At 35.1% G+C, this 12207-nt stretch overlaps 1 long non-coding RNA gene across 1 annotated transcript; it reads left to right on the plus strand.

Moving 5' to 3' along the window:
* Positions 1–343: 343 nt before the first annotated feature.
* LOC109366986 lies at positions 344–8662 on the plus strand. Its single transcript, XR_002113709.2, has 3 exons — positions 344–421; positions 7459–7554; positions 7777–8662. It is a non-coding gene; the product is annotated as an uncharacterized LOC109366986 (long non-coding RNA).
* Positions 8663–12207: the final 3545 nt, after the last annotated feature.

The raw sequence follows: 12207 nt of genomic DNA on the forward strand, positions 1-12207 counted from the left end.
TCAGAACGATACCCTTAAGTTTACCTGTACCAGTCTTCATGCATTTGGAGCAGATCTAATGGAAACAAGCTTTTATTATTTCTTTTCTTACTCTGCAACAGTTTGTTCTTTTGTGATTGGCTCCACTAAGAGCACTGAAGCTCAAATAGTGTTGAATTGAGAATCCTAATTTTTTTGTTCGGATGTGTATGGGAGCTGTTGAGTCACAGCCTGAACTACTGATTGATCACTTGAGGCAAGGACTGAGACAGCCATGGGAGCACAGGTGAAAGCAATTCAGCTGTGTGACCAGAAGGGGGTGGAGCCTGGCTGCATTTCTCATAGACCCCATTTAAGGACTGACTAACAGTGGAGAAAGATCTTTTTCTGGAGATCTCTCCTCTGTGTAGTCTTTCCTGTGAACTGAGATCTTTGGATACAGGTGAGCATTCTTTCTCTGTTTGTTTCTTTTCTTGTTTTCACTATGGTAATCTTTCCAGCTGTAACACCAACTGTAACAGGATGTGACTGCTTTTCTTTTTCTGCTGAAATAGTGCTGCATAATATCATTGGGTATCTTCAGAACAGTGGCCTGACTTCAAAGTAATACATGGTTAGTCTTTATATTGAGCCTAGTTATAAACATATTAGAATTACTGTGTGGGAAGTTTTCTTTAACTTAAACTTCTTAACTTCCCACATTCAAATGTCCTTGGATAAGGACACAATGGTTTGTTATATAAACATCAAGGAGGTATTAAATCATTTTCAATTTCCAGTCTTGTTCTTAAAATTTGGCTGGGAGCTTATCTAAGGTCTGGAGGAGTTTCTGCAATTATTATTCCAGGGGAATAAAACATTGCTGCAGTTGCCCTGTAATGGAGTATCAACTCATAGAAGACCTCCCACAAGCACCAGAGATTTGGCAACCTGAATGATGACCAAATGTAGATTGTTATATTGTGAATGCAGAAAGCAATTCTTGAGTTATATGTATAGAAACAGATACAGTTTTAATATGTGCCTTGTGATTTTTTCGGGAATGTTTCTACTCGGAATGAATGTAAAATGAAGATTTTTTTCTGCTTTGTTATGTGATTATATGCTTGCTGTCAAATTCATAGTATGTACTATGATCATGTTTAGACGAAATTCATTAGGATTTAAATAATTATTGATCAAAACAGATTTCCAGTAGTAAGATCTCCCAACATCTCTCAGGATTCCGTGATTCCCCAGAATCCTCAGCAGATACCTTGTTAGGACAAATACTTTGCAAGGCAATTCATGGTATTCCTGAGCATATTTTTCTATCATTAAAATTTGATGTGTTCACAATAGGGGAAAAATGCTTAGCATATTTTTAAAGGGAGAAAGAAATGCACAATTCCTCTTTAAACAACAACATGTATTATTTTATACAAGAAACATCAACTTGGCGTGAATACGAGAACTATGAATTTTAGTCTTTTTTACACAATTGACATATCCTCGAGATAACTACTTTTGAAATTCTGTTTCCTCTGGTAAACACAGTGGCTCTGTAGCACACTCTGAAGCATTGTGTCATCACCCAGATTTATGAGTTTCAGTTTCAACCTTCTGAGCTCTTTTTCCACTGATGGACCAAGAAAGGAAGTCTATCTATCTGTTACTGGAATAAATAATGGCAGAGTTTTAAACACTGCATTCCTACTTGTAACTTCACTAATGACACTTATATTTCTTAGTGTTAACACCTCTCTGATGTTTAGTCATGTTTATATTCCTTAGAGGCATTTGTCTGCATTAGTTTTTTTGCCACGTTCTTCCTCTGACTCAGAGTTTTTTTAGGACTAGTGTAAGCATCAGCAACAGCTGGAGAAAAAAAAGTTATGCTGCTTTCTGCATCTTATGTCAGTTGATTTATGATGACTTCTGTGTTTTAAAAGATGATGAGTTTGGATAGCTGTGGAGGATTAGAAACATATGCTGAAAATTTCACTTCTAATTGCTGGGAGAATTTGGCACAGTAGCTGTTCCTGGTAACTAACAGATTCTTAGTGGCTATAACTGAAGGTTGAGATCTGCTTGTGGAAATCTCTCTCTTGTACAAGTGTCTCCATATCTGTCCTTGGTTGATGTTGTTTAGCAGCACTGTTTGTTCATCGTCTATGTTCTTTGTTTGCTGTTATTTTTAGTTTGAGTCTTGTCAGGGTTATGCAACTGTAGCAGCACAAGCAGATTGCTCTTTCCGGGTATCCAGGGGGCAAGGAACATGCTTTTCTCATCCCAGGAAGATGAATGAGGAGCAGAGTGGTTTGTTTAGTTCCCAGTTACTTTCCTAGAAAGAGAATGGAAGCCTTGGAGAGAAAAAACAAGCTCATGCATTTACTGTTACAATAGGCATCAGATAAAATTCCTGAGCAGCTACTGGAGCAGGGATGAGAACTGGGCAGTCTTACTGAGCTCAGTAAGTTGAGCATTCATTGTTTTCATGGTTGGCATTCTGTCCTGATTGAAGGCCGAGGATGACATAGATCCCAGATTTGCCGTCTAATTTTGTCATGTAAAAAAGGGAAGTTCATTGCCAACTCCGTTTTTGGGGGCAGAGTCTGGAACCACTGTTTTCTGAGTGGAATTTACTTTGGCGTGTGTTATTCGTGCAAGGTGGGTGGGCGAAGAAGAAAGAGTGCCTGGAATGAGCTTTAACTACTGTGATGGAAAATACTGGAATTGAAAGTAAAGAAATATCAAAAAATCATAAATCCAACCAGCCAACAACAACAAAAACAAACAAACAAACAAAAAAAAAAACAAAAAATAAACAACAACCTGACTTTGTCAGATTCATTTATTGAGTAAGGAATTACTGACACCATGTAGAAAGGTCAAAAACTAAAGGCAATACAAGGGACAGTAGAAGTCTGCAATTGAATTTTAAATGAGTTATAATATGCTATAGATTTTTCTTATGATAAAACGTGGTATCCATCATGATTTTTGCTTCAGAAATGTTTGTATACCTAGTCACGTCAAAGAAGCTTATTGACGTTGGATTGGTTTGTGAGAATAGTCTTTAAAAATATATAATTATTAGTAAGGTGATTGTATTGTGCTCGCATCTGAGATTTTTGTCCATTTTCCTCATTTCAAAAACAACTGGGAAGTGTGACTTCTGTACCAGAAATGTATTTCTAGAGCTGAAAGAGAGAACAAAATTCTGTCTTCTCTCGCTGCACTCAGTTCCAAGACAGTCTGCCACAAAGTTATAACTGGTTCCAGATGATTTCTGATGGACAAAAAATGTACTGACACGAGAAAGAAAGAGGAAAAAGGAGTAAATACAAATAAATACACTGAAAAAATACTCACTGTCCAGCAGTCATCTCTCTTGATGGACACTGAACAGTGAAAAAATGTGATTATAAAAGCGCCGTTATGAACCATGTGGAAGGAGTATTCAATGATGTAAGAGGTTACTTACCCTGAGCTGGAGTTGTTCTTCACTGCACACTGTATGCTGTAAGGCATTGTCACATTTGAAATTTTCTTCATAAAAATAGCTGGTTTTTTTCCATTTTATTTATTTTTGTTTATTTTGTTTATCTAATGTTACAATGAGTGGCAATTTTCTCCTTGTTTTTTGTAGAAAAAAATCAGAGTATCTCTGAAATAAAAACTGTAATGGCATATTCCACCTTCAGAACATGGTGATACACATTCTTAGACCAACAATATTAATTTTAAGTATGTTTGTTTTATTATTTTTACTGCTCTCAGTCATGTCTGTGTTAGGTGAAAGTGAGAAATCAAAGCAGATATAGAAGGTTTGCACTTGTCTCTGAGTTGAAACAGATGTCGGTCTTGCTCTCCTTTGTAGCTGGACAGATGGAGACGAGTGACTGCTGCTTTTTTTTCCTAAGAGGTTCACTTGTGTGCCCGTTTTATAATGGATCATTCTATCCAGCCAACAGTGAATGAGCTTATCTTTTCACCACTTGATTATGTGGATAATGCATAGACAAAAGCACAAGCCATACAGCCTTAACCTTAAGCTTTGTGATATTTATGGGCTTTCTCCTCAAACACACCCCTCTCTGAGCAGTGAAGGCACCTGAGACTGTAACTAAATAATGGACAATTTACTAACTTTACTAATTTTTCTTTTACTAATATTTTGTGTAAGATCAGTGTCTGTAGTTTTGTAGGTTTTCAAGAGCACTTGTGCATGAACCCATATAAAAAGAAGTAAAACTCTGTTTTCATTTCTTCTCATCTTTGTGCTTGATATTAAGGTAGGGCATTAATAGAAAGTTTAATAAAAGTGTATTCAGCTCCAAATAGCAGTAAAACTGTCTTCTCAGGTCTTGACTTCATATCTCCAATATTTGGTAGTATATATAAATATATATTCTTATTTTCTTTAACTCATTTTCCTTACCAAGTTCTTTATTTGGAGTTGTTCTTATTCTATACATTTTAACTGTCCTTCTCTCTTTTTAGAATTGAAAATTTTCTCATTCTTGAACTTGTGCAAAGTCAATGTGATCCACTTTACCCCACTTTAAAACATTGCCCATAAAATCTGTACTGAGCATTAATGCCAGTGAGAACTAAGTTTGTTCATAATTGTGGAATGGATAAAGGTATGTACATATATTGTACAGGGTGATAGGCCTTTCCCCAAACAATAAACCGGAGGCCATGGGCTCACCCCCATCTTCCTCAGGGCAGGTAGCTAGGCCCTGTCCTCCCACCCTGCCAGGGAGTGGGGTGACCAGGGTATCGGGGACCTGCCTGGGGAAAGGTTGAGGCTGTGGCCTCCCTGCAAATCCTCAGAGGATTGTGCCTGCTGGGGTGATTTTCTCCAAGCCCTGACTGAGCTTATAACCCTAGACAGTGAAGAATAAGATGTTCTGGAGCTTTTGTGGTGGACTGCCACTGTAAGGCAGTCTGGAGCCTAATGCAGGACCTACTAGCCTTGATTAGCCTGATGTCAATAAAATGCTTGAGGTTAAAATAAATATATATAATTTTACATAAAAACAGCAACAAACTAAAGTTTTGAATGTTCTAAAGATATGGAAACTTTCTGTGTAATGTCTTACTGGAGGACAAGTGAAGAGCCTAATAATCATGTCACTGGGACAGCATCTGATTGACAATCCAGGGGAATCTTGTATTCCTGTAAGAATTGATTATTCATGACATACATACAAGGCTGGCCTTGTACAGCACCTTGACTTGCAGGATTTTGATTTTGTTTGATTTAGCAGTTATTTTACAATTTGGTCCTTAACTCCAGAACTGTGTTATACTGGGTGTACACAGTGTCTTGTTCACTTGTTCACGTGCCTGAAAGAAATGATTTTCTAATTTTAGCCCAGTTCAGTCATCCAAATTAGGTCTTAATTGTTTGCTTACAGATCTCCAAAGCTGTACCTGGTGGAATATTTGATAAATTTGAAAATTTGATATAATTTATCTCTTTGATCAAATGATTAAATACAAGAAATATATAATTCTGCAGCTATCTTTTATATTCTGATATGAATTTCTGATACTCTTTGCTAAAAATTTTATGCATGATATTTTTTTCATATACATTTATTTTCTGACTCCTATGGGATAAAGATGAATTAAATTGTCATAATTTTGTGTTAAATGCCACTGTGACCCTGGCTTTAAAAGATATCCATCTATAGAAATGGATAGATATGTACGGTGTTATGCATTAAAACAAAAATATTTCAAATAATCACTTATGAATGGAGAATTCAATTTTATGTGTTAGAGAGCACTCATTTTTCTCCAAGGGAAGGTGCCCTAAAGTTTAAAAGCAAAAAACAAACAAACAAAAACCAAACCAAAACAAAACTGTAAACCACCTTATTCTAAGAAGCTGAGTTTATTTAAGGGCTTCCTGGATACTAAAAAAATTCACTTTCAGTTTAGGAAATAAGTATATATACATATATCTTATATATACGTAAGATATATCTTATAATGATATATATATATTTATCTTCAAAATACTTTGATAATTCTGCAAAAAACTGTATGAAGATAAGGGAAAATAATGTTTTTTAATAGTCCAGTTTATATAGTTGCAGAGGAAAAAAGCTTTGAGTACATGGTCTCCTCAGTTCTGGAAATAGAAAGCAGTAAATTTAAAGATAAATATGGTTCAAGAATAATTCTTCTGAAATTAATTTTGTTAATTGACTAGACAATTTTGAGGAGAGGTAACAAACCTTAAATGCTACAATTGCAGTAACTTTGAGACAGAACTGATAGTGCAAACTGACCAATGTAACTCAAATATCCAGAAATTTCTGTGCTACCTGGCTTGCCAAGAAATCGTTCGTGCAGGTGCTTTATCTGTTGATGGAATTCCATGTAAAAAGGATTTGAATGCATCCAGAGAAGTTCAACAAGGCTGGTTAAAAGGCTGGAGGGAATGCCCTATGAAGAGGAGCAGCTGGGGACGCTGGGTTTTTACACTTGAAGATAAGAAGGTCAACCTTTGCTCTCCACAGCTTACTGGAGGGTAAAACTGGAGAGAGAAGTACTCATCTTTTCTTATTAGCATCTTGTGACAAGATGTGTGGGAATAGATCAAAGCTCCATTAGGGAAGGTTTGGACTAGACATTAGGACCTTTACTGAGAGGTTTTAGTTAGAGACAAAAACAGGCTTTCTAGATAGGTGGTTGGTGGACTGTGCATGTTTAAGAGGCATTTGGAGAAAGCTCATAATAGTAATGTGACAGTTGGACTCAATGACCTTTGTAGGTCCCTTACAAATGAGTCTATTCTACCTAAGAATCTATGTATTTGTCAAATTAAGTCACAGAGCAGAAGAGTAACTGTGCTGCAGCAATTTTTTACTTTTCTATCTTGCTAAAAATATGTTTGATCATAGTTTTTTGCAGTGGCAGAGTAGCTTTCTAAAACACTAATCTCTTGAGGGAAAAAATATACTTGAACGGAGATCAAGAAACAAGATATGATAATAGGGAATGTACTGAACTTAAGTCACAGCCAAGTTATTTTTGTTTGTTATTAACTTTCATAAATTTATTGCTGGTGGTAGTAGGCCAACTGATAACACTGATCCTTTGCCTTAGATACTGGTATATTCTTAAAGAGAGCGCATGAATTCTGATTTATGCATCTCTGTATATTTTTATGGAGGATGGCTTTCTGAGTTGAGAAATGTAGAACTTTGAGCTAGCAACTGACTTTGTACATCATTCCATACAAAGTCTTTGTAGCTTGAGTCTCTAGTGCTAAGCTTAAAATGTTTATTAATATAAGAATACTTCAAGAGTTTTAATTTCATTACTTATTTTAAGCAGACACTTAAAGACTTGCATAGAAATTATATTTAAAGTGAAGAAAAGTTGTTATGGTAAATAAGAAATTCAAATTGTGATTACTCTATGCTGTTAAATTACATTACCTTTATTAAGCTGTATGTTCTTCTTTTCTCACAGCCTGTGCTTTCCGTTACAATGGACTCTCCTTTGTCTACCTCATCTACCTCCTGCTCATTCCTTTGTTTTCAGAACCCACAAAAACAACGATGCAAGGTAAGATGTTCCTTGATTCATTTTTAAGAATCTGTTGTGGACACAGTGCCTGCAAAAGTCTTGGTTAGTAGTATAAGAGGAAGTCTTTTTCCTCTTTAGGTGAGCTAATTTGTAATACATGCTATAAACTCAGACGCTGTAGTTAAACTATAAGTTGGCTTAGGTGCTGAAGGACTTTCAAGCCTGATGCTTGTTTCATTTCTTTTTTTTCCCCCCCACAAGGTGCAGCTAGGTACTGAGAGTTTTATGGCGCTGTTTCAACTGGAATAGTGAAATGGTCTAGGTAGAAAAATTGAGTCCCCAAAGGCATCTTTACTATGCCTAAAGGACTGGATTTGTAGTTACTGTTAAGAATTAAATTTCAACTCTGTCTTTTTATTCTGCTATGTTTTAGGCATTTATTTAAACTCTGTTGTTACCCTGATTTATTTTATTCAACTGTCTTAGTAAAAAATAATAAATTCTTTTTGGTAGAGATGACAAGTAGCATCCATGTATCTCATACCTATTAGACTTTTACAATTGTAAATATGAAAGCAATTGTACAAACCTATGAAGACAGAAACTGTTTCTATCAAATATTACATTTTGCTGTTTGTAAGGCACTTTCTGTCTGCATAAAGAAGTGAGTTCTTGAAAGATAGCCGGGATGTGTATGTTACAGTATTGAAACTTGAGGATTTACAGTCTGTTAGGGGAATTTGCAGTGAGGATATGTTCACGTATTATTCACCTAGTAGCCTCTCAGATGAGATTGCAGATGACTGAACTTCAGTGTACTAATGTAACATATCATTCCTGTTCATGCTTACCTGATTCTACTTCAGACAACAGTGAGAAATAATATTGCACAATGCTAAAGTAAAATACTTATCTCTTTTTTATGTAAATAGTGTGAAGGATGACGTACCTTAGAAAACAATCTGGTTCCATGATACTACCAGTGTAAAGGAGGCATATAAAAAACTTCTGATGCTGACTTTGTCATAATTCTACTCACAAATTCAATCTCATGGCTATGGGAAATTTTTATCATCTTTTACTATTTTAATCAACAGAGTTTCTTAAAGAAACAAGTTGGGAAATCTAGACTATAAGCATAGCATTATCTGAGTTTACAGGACCTCTGAAATTCTTACCCTTTTTTTTTTAAAAAAAATCTTTTTTAAAGAAAAAGGAAAAATAAACCACAACTGTTGGGATTCCAGAAAGTTTTCCCAGATTTCTCTAGAGTGTAATAGACAGTTCTCCTTCTAAGCATCCATTTTTTTGTATCATGCATATGAATATAAACATCGATCTTGTTTCCCTAAGGAGAGAAATGTACAAAAATCTGAATCCTGTGAGAAGAGTTCTTGGGGAATCTATTCTGCTTTAGAGTAATGGTGTGAGTTGTTCTCCTTTTTACTGAGAAGCAAGGAGAAGTTTCAGAAATAGCTTATGAACTATTCATTAATATGTGGTATAGTAGCAGTACCAATATTGATTTTTCACAAGTGGAAATATAACTTTTATTGTACCAACTTTTACTACTGTTTTCATTAACCATTAGCATAAGTAGAAAGGAGAGAAAAATAAAGAGAACCACCTGTTTGTGTGTAAAGTTTCTGCTGGTGCAGATTTTTACCCAGCCTGTGTAAAGGGGTTCTGTATAAGGAAGACCACCTTCAGATTCGTGCAGAGAGAAGCAAGGCAGAGTTAGATCTGTGCCATGCAGACCTATCCTAACTATGATGACTCACTGTTTTTCGTTTATTTTAGCTAGGATAGATGTAGATCCTTTTTATAAATATTTGAAAAACTTACCAAAATTATATCCTGCCACAGGCTTACTTCATTTAGACGAGTATCTGTATTGAATTAACCCATTCTGCATTCTTTTTTTTGGTTTTACTTCGTAATTATTTCCTGTGACTATAGTGGTATTAACCGACAGAGGTATATGCAATGTAGATTATACAGTCTCTACACTTGAACTAAAGGTAAAGAAGTGCAAAGAATTACATGAAGGTAATAGTACTCTTAGTTTTTATATATAAATGGGATGAGTTATAGGTAGAGCTAAGTCAGATTTCCAAGAATTGCTTACAGCCTCCCCTGGTACTGAGAGCTTACAGTATGATGTTATCATGTGGAATACCAATAAAAATCATGACAGAGATAAATCTGAATTAGACCAAATTTTGAGTCTTAGAGCATTTAAATGTCTTGGCAGAATTATAAGTAAGTTGAAAACTAGGGCTCTTTTGAGATCTGCCTATTAGCTATGGAGTTCAAATATCTCACCTCTATTTGAAGAAGCCATCATCGTGAAGTGTTACTGTACAGGAGTGAAAGAGATTTGCTTAGCATCTGTATTTCCTGGATTTCTGTCATGTCTTTCCGTACCCTTTTACTTCCCCACATCATTTTACACCCCATTGCTATTGGTCAGTCTAAGAAACTAACATATTGACTTTGGGCCAGCACCTGTACCAACTGAGTAGGTGTAGCTGATGCTGACTGTGTAAGTATCCAGTATTACTTTGGGCCAGTAATAATAGAGCTAAAAATAAATAAAACAAGCATAAAAGGTAGGAAATCCCACTCTAGGTAAGGCTGTCAGTCATTTTTACAGCACTGGTGTGCTTAAGTTTCTCGTGAAAGTGCTGAAGGTGACAGATGAGAGGGAAGCATCCACTGAGGAATTTGGGTGCAGCTTCCTGGTTAATGTGCAGTTACCCTGTTGTTTTTGTGTGTTTTATTTTTGCTGCCCCTCTTCAACCACAAGAAGTGACTGACAGGACAAACAGCCATTTTTTAGATGCCAAGAGTAATTGTGTCGAGATGCACTTATCCTCTCTTTTTTAGAGTTGATTCAATATGTCTGAATGTAACCATTTTGGGCTACTATAACTGTGACCTTTTTAATTCTGTGTGAGTGTGTATGTGAGTCTTTCTAGAAAATCTGGAAGGATTTTTTTGATGTCCAGAGGATGGAAAATAAAAGGGAAATATATAACTATTTTAACTAAAACTAGCCAAACCATCATTAAATCAGAGAGTCAAAAGTTGAGTAAAACAAACTTCATTCAAAAACAAAAGAGCACAAAACTCTCTATGGCTATATATTATCCATGTATTCTTCTTCTTCTTCTTTTTTTTTTTTAAATCCTTTCCATTTCATTCACACGAATAATATTTCTGGTCTTTTCTCCTATTTGTGTTTTGCTTAACTCATTGTTTCTCCTGTAGCCTTGGTTGCCTTTGATTAAGTCTTTTGTTTAAAAATAAATAAATAAAATTGTTTTCTGGTCTTCCCTCCATGAATGTTTTCTTTCTTTGTCTTCTGGCTTGCTCTACTCCCCAGTCACAATCTCTGACCAACTTTCCTACCTCTTGTTCTTCTATCTGTCTTCTCACCTCATCACATTATACCTAGCAGTTACTGATCTTAGGCAACTTCTATCCATTGCACTTAGGGTTTTCTCAATAGAGAAGAAACTATAGAACACAATTATAAACTCTGTAGTTATAGTCTGAAATAGATGATATCAACCTAGATTATTATTATTTTTTTTAAGAAACCTGAACCTCTAGATACCCTGGGGAAAAAATTCTATATTCTCTGAAACATTTTGGTTAGTATTTAAATCTTAATAAATTTTGTTTTTTTTTTCTTATTTTTCTTAAACATTTAATATCCTTTAAAACTAATTACTAAGATAAAACTTTATTAATCCTTGTTTGTGGGGAAGAGACTCAGTATCCTGTCTGTATGTGATCAGTATATCAGCTTTAAGATATCACGCTGCTTTGCCCCATCAAAAATACCAACATCTTCTAAAGTAAAGGAAACACCTCCTTCAGTTAGATCTGAAACTCTGAGTTATTTGAGTTTTAGCTGAACATGCTGTTTTCTGAAGTATTTCTTAATTGTCCATAGATCTAGCTGAATATGGGAAATTGTATTCATGAACTTTTATGTGCAGCTGAAAATGTATTTGGTTAACTGTCTTGTTAAGCTCTGTCTATTACTTGTAATACTTAATCATCTTTGTAATCACCGATATCAAACAGCAAAATGCATTGTAGAGCCATGTGATTTGGGCTGTGGTTTTCTATATAATTTATCTCAAAGTGAGTCGCTGATTATTCAGTTCACTGGAGGAAAGAGACTGTAAACTTCATAAAATCCTACTTTCCAACTTCTGATTTAGATTCTCTAGCAATCTAGCATTACTAGCTAGACACCTTTATGTGGCTTTTTCCCTTTTAAAAAACTCTTTTCTGTACTAGAGGTGTGTTTCTATGTAGTTAGTTTTGTTAACTTTATTTCTGGTATACTAGACATGAATGACATGAACAGTAAGACACTGAAGCCAGCCAGTATGATTATAAACTAGAAAAAAATACTTAATTTCAGGTATGAACTGGATTTTGTTGATTGGTTAGTGGCAAAAGAAATTGGACTTTCTGAATGAAGATAATACTTGGCATAACAAAACATCTCTTTCTTCTGTGCAAAAAATATTAATTTACCACATATCAGTAAGAATGATTTTTTGCAAATGTGCAGATTGATAAACTGATGAAAAATTCAAATTAAAGTAACTTTTAATTGAGGATTATTTTGAGTATCTTTGAAACAATGGTAAATAAATGGAATAGACT

This window comes from Meleagris gallopavo, chromosome 3, assembly GCF_000146605.3.
Source record: "Meleagris gallopavo isolate NT-WF06-2002-E0010 breed Aviagen turkey brand Nicholas breeding stock chromosome 3, Turkey_5.1, whole genome shotgun sequence".
Lineage (NCBI taxonomy): Eukaryota > Metazoa > Chordata > Aves > Galliformes > Phasianidae > Meleagris > Meleagris gallopavo.